Source organism: Microchirus variegatus (genome assembly GCF_963457635.1).
Source record: "Microchirus variegatus genome assembly, chromosome: 21".
Taxonomy (NCBI): Eukaryota; Metazoa; Chordata; class Actinopteri; order Pleuronectiformes; family Soleidae; genus Microchirus; species Microchirus variegatus.
The window spans coordinates 8992190-9005699 of NC_139822.1; positions in this window are offsets into that span (position 1 = coordinate 8992190).

Here is a 13510-nt window from a genome sequence, read left to right on the forward strand (position 1 = left end):
GGAACCAAAGGGCAACGTTCTGGTAACCAAAAGAGAACGTTCTATAAAGGTTATATGAAGGTTGTGACAAAGTAACATTAGAGGAACCTTCTGGGAACCAAAGGGCAACGTTCTGGTAACCAAAAAAGAACATTTTAATCTTTTTAAAACCCTTTATTCAGGAAAGGGGTTCTAAAGGGTTCTCTGGATTCTCTGAGTTCTCTTTATTTTCTCTTTTATTCTTCCACTCGTTCTAGGCAACTTCATCTTTTTTTATACACATAAATACATATAAATACCTGTGCTCTCGTATAAACACTCACGTGGCCCGGATGGAAATGTTGACAAGGTGATGATGATGATGATGATGATGATGATGATCATTCCGTGCTTCCTCGAACACATTTCGCAACGCTGTACTTTTCCAGAATGTTCTTCCAGAAGCAGGACGAACGTGATGTCACTGCAGAAGAAGTCAAAAATGATGCAGATGAAGGTTCAATCCTTTGAATTTTATGGCTTTTATTTCAAATACAGGTCATATCACAATGTTTTGAACATATATATCGATGGAAGACGATGGACATATTGAGGTTTATTTGGCCCAAGCATCATTATCATTATCGACATAATAAATGTAAAACAAAAAGTATCTCTGAACGACATGAAATTTACTATCATAATAGTCGGCATCGCTCTGAACAAGGATCTGTTGAAAATGTTTGGAAACCTCTTAAGGGAAATTTTTTATAAATTTTTGAAATTCCCTAAATGATTCATTTGCCCTGACTTCTTTCAAAAAACAAAAAGTATCTCGGAATGACTTGAACTTTACTATCATAATAGTCGGCATCGCCCTGAACAAGGATCAGTTAAAAATATTTGCAAACCTCTTAAGGAATATTTTTAAATAATTTTTGAAATTCACGAAATTTGCGTTGTCCCTAATGAGGTTGCACAGTGTTTGTATTATTTTAGCTTTTACCTTCCTTATCATGCATCACCATAACTGAAAAATCTTCTTCATTTCCCATCCACTTTTTTCTTATCAAAGTGCATAAGAGCTGAATGTTGTAGTCGTACAAACATAATTTTCTTATCACACATGGTTGTGTTGACGTTTTTCTTGCCCTACTTTTAAAAAGATAGACAAAATGTACAGGAATTCCATTTCAGGCACGACTGCGTCATCAAAACCAGATGTTTTTTTTTCTTTTAAAGTCGACAAGCAAATTCATATGATTTAAAATCACACGAATCCCAAGTTTGTCTGCGTGCAGCAGGTTTTGTTGTTCTTGACTTTTTTACGAGGTGCAGCGACTCGCGGTGATTTATCAGCTTGACCTGACAGCTCGATGAGAGGAAACCAGAAGTGCTGCCAGTAAACGTCAGTCGCCGTCTCCTGATGAAGACCACAGTCGCAGTCTCTGTCCCGACAGGTTTTTTATTCCTGCTGTTAAATCCGACTTCTCGCTCTGTGACGACCGACCTTGTCGTTCTTCCAAAGACAAAGTCATGCGCCGGGAATTTTCCACACGCTGATCCCAGAGTCGTCGTGAATTAACGTTTATTTTTGCTGTTTTTTTTCATTCTTCCTCGCGTCTATAAAATACAAACTTATAAAAGGAAATAACATGCATTAGTGTGAAGTAGAGTCTGTATTTGGACGTTGGTGGTCTAATTTAAACCTATTCATGCTACACAGTACTTAAGTTGTCATTATATGGTCCTGTGCTGCCCTCTGCTGGTCAAAAAAGGGTAATGACACATGTTTTGTGACATGATGTTTAAAACACTTAAAATAATCAATTAATTACAAACAAAATCACCTATTTCAAATAAGTAAAATGTATTATCTATAGCAATGGACGTTATTGTTGTATTAAAATGCAAAAAGTGATGATTTTTTAGTGTTAAAAACAAGGAAGAAGATGGAGAAACACATACTTTCGTAACTGCAGGGGTTGAATTGTATTTATTTATTTTGATTTGTACCTTTTTTATTTATTTTAGGTGATGGGCATTTTTTTTGTATTTTCAGACCTCAACTCATAATAAATGAACAAAACATAAAAAGAGGTAGTTATAAAAAGTTATATATTGCATATATATATATATATATATATATGCAATGCCATATTAGTACAGCAGGGGGCGTCACAACACAAGGAAACAATTTAAAACAAGCTACCTGACACACACACACATACAGCTCTCTCTCTCTGTGTGTGTGTGTGAGTGCGTGTGCGTGTGTGTGGTCATTCATGACTTCTCTGTCACTTTCACTTCACAATATCCACAGTATTAAATAAGAAAACAGTGAATTTAGCATCGCTGAGTCAAACAATAATTCAACTGATGAATCTAATGTCCTATTTCACAATTTAAAATAATACTTTTGAATTAAAGTCCTAATTCATATAATAACATGTTATATGAATACACTGACACATCACATATAACAAACTCTTTTCAGTGTAGCATCACAAAGACACAATCGAAATATTACATTTTTGACATTTGTCGATCTGATTTTGTGCCACAAATAACATTTGTATTGTTGTAATAACTTGAAACTACTGACTTAAAGTGAGCGTTATTAGCATTAAACCAACACAATCCTTCTATGTTGTGTCGTTAGCGCCCGTTAGCTCTGATGTAACGCCTTCATTTGTCCAGTTGAGCAACTCCATGTTAAAAAAGTTAATTTATCAATGTATTTGTGATTTTGTGCCACATAAATAACATTTGTATTACTAATTACGCCGACTTAAAGTGAGCGTAATTAGCATTAAATGATGTCAGGCGTCCACACGTCTGTGGTTAAAGTACAACTTTACATATGACACAGTTCTAAAGTTAGCTGTTAGCTTGTGATGTTCTTGTGTGTCCACCACAGACAAAGTCATAAAACTCCATAAACAATATGAGTTTATCGCTTACTGTTGAAACAGTGTTGAAAGAACACACTTGTTTTATTGCGTGTTTAGCATCAGCGCTAGCTGCTACTGCTGCTGCTACAGCTACTTCATATTCCTTCATTGATGCTTCACTTAAATGACATATAAAGACATTTCATGAGATTTGAGTTTAAAATACTCTCTCTGAATCACTATGAAATACAGCCAAACCAACAAAATCATGCTATCTTGTGTCGTTAGCGCCTGTAGCTCTGATGTAGCGCCTTCATTTGTCCAGTAGAGCAACTTCATGTTGAAAAAGTAAATGTATCAATCTATTTGTGCTTTTGTGCCACATAAATAACATTTGTATTACTAATTACGCTGACTTAAAGTGAGCACGTCTGTGGTTAAAGTGCAACTTTCCTTGCGATACCGTTCGTAAAGTTAGCTGTTAGCTTGTGATGTTCTTGTGTGTCCACCACAGACAAAGTCATAAAACTCCGTATGAGTTTATCGTTAACTGTTTTAACCTTTAGCCTTGTCTTTCAAACTTCGCACAGTGTTGAAAGAACACACTTCGTTTTGTGGTGTTTTTAGCATCAGCGCTAGCTGCTGTGGCTACAGCTACTTCATATTCCTTCATTACAGCTTCATTATAATGACATGTAAAGACGTTTCATGATATTTAAGTTTATAATAGTATTATTTTCTCTTTCTTTTCGCGTTAGCGCCGGTTAGCTCAGATGTAGCGCCTTCATTTGTCCAGTAGAGCAACTTCATGTCAAAAAAGTAACTCTATCAATCTATTTATCAAATTATATGAACAGCCAACAACATTATATTCCTCAATAACTATAATATGTGATATTTATGTGCATCGCTAACTCATATCCTACATTGTTAAAGTAGATTTGACTGTGCCAAGTTCAAATACTTGTACTTAATAAGTGGTATACTACTTTTATTTAAATACTTTGTCTCTATAAAGAAGTCACCAGGAATGATTAAATCATAAAAAAAGGCTTTCATCGATGGAGATACGTGGACAGCAGCTTCCCCGTAAACGAACACCATCACCACCTCCTTATTTCTCTCTCTGGCTCCAATATAATTTAATAGCCCTTGTGGTAATTGAGCCGGTCTGTTAGGCGTTACGTGTTAATGTGTCTTAATTACAGAATCGACTGGCGGGGTCGTCTTTGTGCGACTGCTAGGGGAGCAAGAAAATCACAGAAAAACGGTCAAAAAAATCCACACATATTTTATTAAATTCATATTAATGATTTCATTATTCTGGCTGCAGATTGGATTTGTATTCCGCTCACGACTCTCCCAACCCCCCCCCCCCCCGCCTTTTTAGTGTGGAAAACAAATGGATTTGGAGTTAATGTTTTCATAATGAACGAGATTTTTTTTCTCGCCGGGCGAAAAACGAGGAATGGATTTATCTGTGATTACATTCCCGCTCCTTTCATCATTAATATGCTTATTACAGTATTATTTGACGGCGGGGGGGGGATTATTACAGAGATTATTGTGTAAAGTTTGATCTTTTACAAACAGCAGCTGAAAGTGAGCCGTGTGGCGTTTTAGGAAGCAAAGGTAGCGAGCTAACGTTCTCTGACAAAAAACGTCGCTGACCTACAAAGAAGAAGAAGAAGAAGAAGAAGTGGAAAACTTTGACCGGACCTTTCTCGGCGCTGACCTTTCTCCTTCAGAAGTTTTCTGGACGTTCGCTCGACACCAGTCAGGCCCGCGTTTACGGAACGAGACGCCGACGTCGCCTAAAGGTGACGGATTTAACCTGAGCAAACAAACACGTCTGCGCTGTTTCTTTTGAAAAATAACACCGCACGGGTTTTTGTTTTTGACACGTTCCTGATGCTGAAGCCACAGCGTTCATATTTCAGCACCAGCCCGGAGCGGAGAAGTAAACATCTGAGCTGATGGACGCCTTTAAAGTCGCAGTATGTAATATTTATCGACAGCGTGAAACAAATGGTACAACCCATTATGTGCAGTATGTTTCTATAAGAGCTTTAAAATAATGTTAAAAAACAGTCCTTTATCACTTTAATATAAGCCTTCTGCAGCGTTTCACGTTCAGATGGTGGATATTATATGCAAATGAGAATGGTATGCTCCGCCCACATACAAACTTGATGCATAAACTGATAAAGAAAATGGAAACTTGAAACTGGAAAGAGTGAACAGGTGGAGAGATTAATTATGGTGTTCGTATCCCTTTTGGTTTGCGAAGGCCAACGTGCAATCTGTAATCTCACCACTAGATGGCACTAATCCTTAGACTCTGGATCTTTAAAGATGAGGTAGAAAACAGTCACTTTATATATAGAGCGCCTCCTGTTGCCAACAACTGTCCATGCTGCAAAGACCTCCATAAAAGCGAGATTAACGCGGGTTATCTATCACGTATAAAACAATTTTGTATGTGTACGTGCTAATCTGCTGGGAGGGGCTTAAGATCTTGCCTACTACAGCTTTAATTTTGATCTATTGATATATATATATATATAAAATACATTAAAATAAAGGGTATAACATGAATAGAACTGGTTTTATCCTTTTGAATGTATTTATTTATTAACTGTTTTTAGCATTTTAGCTTTTTGCACCTTAATATTCACTTCAACCTAATTTCTGCTGTCTTTGCAGCTGATTGAGTGAAAACAATTACATTTAAGGTTTTAAATAAATTGAAATTAAGTGTTTTTTACTATATTGCATTTATTGTCTTTCATATCTTTCAGACCTATTTTACATTGTATAAGTATCTTTGCAATTGAGGACATTTCAGACCAATAGGGGGCGCCCTTTTCTCTGTTTTGACCTACTTTGTGATTGGTCAAAGTCTCCTATCGCGACTCAAGTCTGTAAACATATAATCAGAGAGGAGCATTAGTGTTGTTTTTGTTCTTTAAATCATTTCATTAGCATCAGGCTGAAAGGTTAATGTGACGTTTTAGATCAATAAAAATGTGTATTGTGGTCAAAAAACCTTTTTAAAAAGTCAAATAACGCAACAAACACTGACTAAAACTCATGTTTTTACACTTTCTATAGTAAGAAAACACTGGCACCAGAGCCTGTATTTGATTTGCACTTCATTAATCATGGTGGTTATATTATACCCGTGTATATATAGACACACACACATCTCCTCTTTTTATTCATGTATCACGAACAGACTCGCGGACTCTCTTGTGAGTCTTTAATAAAGTTTGAAAATTGAATTGAATATAAAGCATCACCACTTTTCCGTGTGTGAGATAAGACACAAGGTCTTTGTCTTTTTCCTGAACATCCAGACGACTTCACTAAATCAAATGTTACGCGTGCACAATATCGGCGCACAATAAAAACGGCAGATATATGAACCACTAAAACGATGGGAGACTAATGAACACGGCAAAGAAAAGAACAATTATATATATATATATATATATATATATATATATATATATATATTTATATATATGGGGGGAACAATAACAATGAAAAAAGGACAATAAAATACAAGACAATAAAAAAACACGTTTAAACGGAGAAACGATAAACCAGCAGTGAACTCTGGGAAAAAAAAGACGTTGACTTATATGGAAATAGTTTGACTTTATTTACGTTACAGCTGCTAAATAATGTGACGGCTGATTTGTGTGACGTTTGACTGCGTTATAACCTCCAATTCTCTAATCACGCGTTTCCTCTCTTTCTATTTTTATTTGACATATTTGTGTTGTTTTTTTTATTGTGTGTCTGCGTTTGTTGTCGGCGCAGTGGCCCGAGGCGTTCGTTCTGTTGTCTGTCCCTTATGTGTGTTATTAGAACGATTAAAAACCAGAAGTAAATATCTGTGCATTCGGTGCAAATGTTCACTTTTACTCAAAGACGAAGGGATTAAGTCTCTGTGACATTCACAAACATTAATCGATCAATTGTTTTAATTTTTTGGTCTTCTTCGATCTTGTAAACCCAACATCTGAAGAACAAATTGAAGGATTTTCTCCAAATCTGGTGCCAACGTTCACTTGGATTCAAAGAAATCATGTCTTTTGACTGATTGTTTCAGTGACATCTCCATGTTTTAAATGTGGTGCAAATGTTCTCAATTTGGTACAAACGTTCACAAACATTTGCCTGATCTCATAAAACACAACATTTCATGTAGAAATCGAGGGGATTTATTCAAATCTGGTTGCAATGTTCCCTTGGACTTGTACAGATGTAACACAACTTCATGAATCACTTTTCTTCAGCAACGCGTCCAGAGAATCCTTTCAAATTCGGCACAAATGTTCCGTTGAACTCACAGATGAAGTGATTGGTGTTTGGTCGACCGAGGGACAAAGTTACCGTGACCTTCTTACACCACTCGTTTGATCGTGCGAACGCGACGACGCCGGCGGAAAAATCGTCCAGCGAATGTTTGGAATTCAAAATCGGAATTTGGAATTTGGTTCAAACGTTCACTTGGACTCAGAGATACAGTCACACAGTGTTTTGAAGCCAAAGGGCAAAATAACTGCGAAAATGCTCTTCAATTTGCGACAAATGTCCAATCCTGCGACGTTAGCGAGAAAAAACACCACAAGCTAATTTCTTTATAACCGTTCACATGGACTGATATGAATTTTGGTGGCCAGTGGTCAAGAGGAATAGGGTAAGCTCTTGGTTTTCTTTTATGATTGTCATAAACCGAGAACAGCATTTAACATTAAATTATATTTAAAACAACAAAAGTTATAGGAGCCCGGGGAAAAAGAAATTGCATAAAGTGAAACTGCGGCGGTCAGCGGAGACGCACAAGGGGGCGGTGATTCTCGTTGTTTCTCGTCGTCTCTTTTGGGTTTTTACTGATTTGCTGAATTTCCACATCGCTCCGCTCGCGCACTTCCTTTTATTATTCTGGAGGCGGGAGAAGAGAAAAAAAACAACAACACACAATCGAGTTTACTAATGAAGTAACCGGGGCCGCTGACATGTGATGTGTTGTTGTGAGAGCCGTGTGATTAAATTAACGTATGTGTGAGTCGGCGTAAGTGACAGGTTTTATTGTGTGTTTATTTGGCGCGGTTTCACCGCCTGACTGACACATTTTTGGGGAAATGTGACAATGTAATGTACCTGAAGGGTAACAGGACACCCCCCCCCCCCCCCCCCCCCCCCCCCGCCTGTAACGCATCACGTATGCTGCAGACCTGTCACTCACACACACACACACACACTGCTGCAGCTCCCTTTTCTCACTTCATGCTGATTTTTCATTTTAGCGCTCACAGCAGGTGCCAAAGAACCGACTCCCAGACTTAATGCCTGGCTCATTTCCCAGGTCAAGGCTTTATTGATTGATACAGAGTACAATTACATAACCCGCCACGCATGTACTACCCCCCCATACCCCGCACCGGTTATTAGTCTAATTTCCTTTATTACGCCCTCCGTGAACTCCGCGAGCGTCTCCTCCCCCGCCGTCGAAGCATTAAAGTCCTGACCCGGTGATTTCAGAAGCGTCTCAGCTGCCGCCGTCGATCCAACCGTCACAATTACATGGCGTTGAAACGACAGCGTCGACGCTGCCCCACCGACTTTTTCCATTTCTCGTGTCTTTGCCGCCGGTCGTGTCGCAGCTTGTGAGAGAGGAGGAGGAAAAATGATGAGGAGTAATAATGATATCAGATGTTCTGGCAGCCAATGTTCTCACAGAGCGAGGACGAGAAATAAAAATGAGAATCCAAACGAGTGCAAAACTGGTAAAATATAATAACTGCAGACGGAGAGAGGGATAATTGTTTTTCTTTAGTTTCATTCCGGCTCCTGAGATAAGTCAGAAGATCTGGAATCAGCGCTGGATCACACGCCTTTAGAGGGAAACGTAGAATCACAGATTACCGATTTAGATTTTGTTGGTCAAAGGCCTAATAAAGGTGATTCTGTTAAAATAGTTTAGTTTAATTTAGTCAAAATTAAACCCGATTTACTAGTCTTATTTGAGACTTCTAAGAGTCAAAGTCAAAATTCCAAGATTTTAAGTCAGACTTCTGAGATCAAAATCAACATTCTAAAATTTAACTCAGAATTCCAAGATTTGTATCAGTCGTCTGGGATTCAAAATTGGGAGTTTCGAGATTAAATTTTAAATTCCAAGATTTAAGTCAGAACACTGACTTTTCTGAAATTTCTGAAATTTAGGTCAGAATTTCCAAGACTAAATTCAGACTCCTACGAGTCGAAGTAAAAATTCTACTACTGAGATTCAAAGTTGGGAATTTTGAGATTAAAGTCAGATTCTGAGATTTTAAAATCAAGCTTCTGAGATTAAAGTCAAGGGCACAAGGGCTTCATAAATCATGTTTTTAAGATCTTGTGAAGCAACATCTCAGATCAACACCAACAGATGGAGGGAGTTTCTTCACCTTTGGTACAAAACGTTCACTTGATCTCAGGAGAAGATGAAGAAGTGACAGCAGTTTGGTCACCAAATGGTTTTTACCACCATGTTTTTAAAGTGTTGTTGTTGTTGTTGTTGTTGTTGTTGTTGTTGTTGTTTTAACCAGATCTTGAGTCAGAGCTGGACCACAAATGAGTTGAATGGAAACATCTTCTCATGTCTCCGCCTACAGAGAAAACCAAACCGTCTTTCCACTCGATTTCCGCTTACTATGAATTGTGGGCGATGGAAGGATCTTTTGAATTCCATTGGCCCGTGACTCACTGAGCAGAATCTCAGTGTTTCCATTGAGAGGATCTGCTCGGTCTGGTACTGTAGGGTACGTATTTTGTTTGTGTTTCCATTATGGATCGTACCAAAATAACCATTGCTTCCATTGAGGTACCAGGTACCATTGAGGTTGGTGGGCGTCTCATTTCCAAACCACTCACATCGTTCCTGTAAGAACTTGACAGGAGAAACTGTGACTGCCGTACCTCCAGACTCCACCTTATCAACCTGGATGGTCCAGAGCGCCTCCTGCAGGACAATATCCTGCTGTGTTCCTCACACATAAACATCTTCTTACAGATGTAGAAGGTCATGTATATTCTTACCTGCTTTGGTCTTCATTTAAAGTGTTTCGAGTTGCATGTGTCGCACGGTCTGTCTTGCATTTTTCCTAATACGTTGTATCGTGATGTTTTTGATTTCTTCTTCTTCTTTTGATGATGCTTCCTTTTGCGTGAGTGCAATCAAATTCCCCCCCATCATGGGATGATAATAAAACATTTTGATGACGAAGACGATGAGAACGTCCAGGACCTAATCTCTGTCTTACCCAGCTTTAAAGTTGGACATGTGATGGTTCTGCTGATCATGTGAGCTGGGTTTTCAACCCCTCTTTCCGCACAGATAGATGGTGATAAATATTGTGATGAAGAACAGAACCATACGACTGAAATTTTCATTTTAAAACACTTAAAACCTGCTGTCCAGGCTTTATTTCATTAGACCCTAAAATGGAGACGTTTAAAAAAGTTGCTTTTTTTGTCGGACTGGATTTTTTTGTTGTTCTTTGTTGGACTGGATTTGGTTTTCATGAAATCGTTCTGAACTGAACTGAAAGGTCACTGAACATATGTTCACAGGTGTGTTGGTGCTGTATGAACGTGGATTACTGCCAATACGGAGGTGGAACACTAATCTGGACGTATTTTGATCAAACAACACAACGTTTAGATGAAAATATAGTTGTATGTCTTTGTGAGGGTCAAGAAAACATATATAAAGACTTGGTTTAAAGGTTACAAGTGGAAGATTTTAAGTCAGATTTCCAGAGATTAAAAACGAAAGTTACGTATGTAACTACGGTTCTATGAATCCTGGATGACCGCCAGAGGCGGTGCTTTAGCACTGAATATCTCCATCTCGCGCATGCGCAGGTCGAGTGTTTATACCAACAAAGTCACCCATGACCCCTGATGACGCCGGCTAGCCTATATCTTCCGGTGACATCAGAGGATCTGTTCCTGCAGAATCTTCTCGCGAAACCACGAGGATTCTGAGTGACAGAACGCTCTGGCGGTCATCCAGGATTCATAGAACCGTAGTTACATAAGTAACTTTCGTTCTCTTTCATCCTTACTGACCGCCAGAGGCGGTGCTTTAGCACTGGATGACCCATAACAACAAAGTCACGAGGAATGCCAGTACGTACCTCAGTGAGAGTAAAGGGTAGAGGCGGCAACAGGGCCGCACCCAGTGGGTGGGGTTGGCCACATTCACCCTATAGAATCTGGAGAGGGTAGCTGGTGATGCCCACTAGGGGCACGCCGCGCAGAGCCGCCCATGATGTAGCGACAGCCCTAGTAGAGTGGCACCTCCCCCGGATGGCAGGGGGATAACCACCGTGTTTGTACACCTGAGTGATGACGTCCATAATTCTGTGTGAGAGTCGCTGTTTGGAGGGAGCACGGCCTTTTAGGACGCCGTAGTAGAGAAAACAGCTGTTCTGACCGTCTCAAGATCGCGGTCGAAGTTATATAGACTCTTTAGGCCTGGGCAGGGCACGGCCGTCCTGACCTTTCCTCCCCTGCTGGGAGGATAAACTGTGCCATTATTAAGGTTTGACGCTGACAGAACCTGAGGAAGAAAAGCCCGTATTCGGCCACAGAGTGACCCCTGAGCCATCAGAGTCTGAGTTCGACCTCAGACATGAGTCCCTCACAGAGAGAGCATGTAGCTCCTCGACACTCCTTACTAAAGTGATGGTGAGGAGAAAGGCAGTCTTCAACTCAGGGCCTAAAGGGGGGGGGGTTGCCGCACCGGGGGCAGACCCCAAGCCAGAATTCTCTGTACCCTTGGTAGTTGTAGCCTTGAGGCTTCCTTTTAAGGAAAGGGACACAAGTCTGTGGCACTCCACGGTGTTGTCATCGACTTGAGTGTGTCAAGAGGAAAAGACCGCCACATAAGCCCTCCCGTCCGCCATTCGGGAGTGGCTGTAGGAACTACAGAATTGTTGTAGTTGTAGTAGTAGACGGGGTCCTCGCCCCTGTCGGAACACCAGGCAGACAGTTTACACCTGTTCACATACTGCATTTGGGTAGAAAGCTCCATAGTTTTCAGTGTGGTACATTGGGCTGTGTCTGAACACTCTGCCAAGAGGTCGTGCCCTGCAGTGGCCGACCCAGAGCTGGAGGCAATGAGGGTCAGGATGCCAGACCTGGCCCCTTAACTGAGACAGGAGATCCAACCTGTCGGGGAGACGCCGCGGTGAGCTGCGGCAGGGCCTGTGCAGCAGAGGAAAAACATGTCATCCCTGGCCGGAAAAGGGGGGGGGGCCACCAGTAGCAGGTCGTGGCCCTGCTGGAGGACCCTCTGCAATGTTTGAGGAATCAGCGGCTCTGTGTGAAGGCATTGATAAGAGCTTCTGGGCGATCGTGGGCGAGAGCATCCTCGCGGTTTAGAAGGGCTGGCCTTCTCTGTCAAGGAGAACCAGAGGGGGGCAATGGGTCGACTCCTCTGTGGCAAAGAGATCCACCTCTGCCCTGCCGAAAACATCCCAGATATTAAATACCACCTCTACATCAGAGTGTGTGCAATTATGTCAGAGAGACGGTTGAGACATTGTCTGACCGTACTAGCACATGCCTCTACTGAAGGAACTGAAGAAAAGGCTGCAGTGCCATGTGCACTGCCTGTAGCTGTGAGGGATACATCCGTGTGACAGTCTCCTGAAGGGATGTAATGGAGCCCATGGGCGTGCCCTGAAGAAGAAACAATCTCACCCTCTGTGGGGCCAGAGCAGGCCGAGGAGGCAGGAGGCCAAGGAGGCAGCGTTGTGATGCCTTAAGCTTCCTGTGCTGGTGCCACTTGGCATACAAGTGGAAAACTGTTCGGCCACCTCTGAAGGGGGCGTAGTGACAGCGGACCTAAGGGAGCCACAAGCTGTTAGCTTGCCTAAGAGGCGCATATACTGGGCGTATCGCAAGCAGCGGCCCTTCTGAAGAAGAGAAGGAGGCTGAGGATGTCGTCCACACGCCGAGGTGACGGACAGGACTTCATGGCAACAGCATCCAGAGTCACCCCCCTAGAAAAGTGTACTCTGAGAGGGTACCAAGCAGCTCATTGCGAAAATCACTCTGAGGATCTTCATGCCCTGCGACTGCAGGGGTGAGAGGGCTGCTGCCACACACCTGGCAAACACCAGTGGTGAAGAGAGAGGCCGAACGGGAGCAGTGAGCACCCCGGACTGATAATGGTGGCCCTGAGAGCAAGCTGCAGAAAATGCCTGGTGCTATGGGGACGTGAAAGTACGCGTCCTTCAGGTCCATTGAGGTAAACCATTCCCCTGTAAAAGCCAGTATGCAGAATCACTGCAGTACTGAGTATGTGGAACTACGTGACCTTCAGGAACCTGTTGTCCCCTCAAGTTGAGTGATAGGGCGGAGCCCATCGTCTTTCTTTTCCACGAGAAAGTAAGTTGAGTAGAACCCCCTGGTGACAGGGGTTTTTCTGCCGGGTCGCGTATAATGGTCATCTTGACCAGGCTGTAGGTTGGGGGTGTCGCAACTGAAATTTGTACCCTCGGGGTTAAGGTGGAATCACCTAAGGGCCTGTGGTGAAAGCAGCCCAGTAGCTGAGGTGCTGCTGGAAAAAAGAAGCCGATAATCAGCCC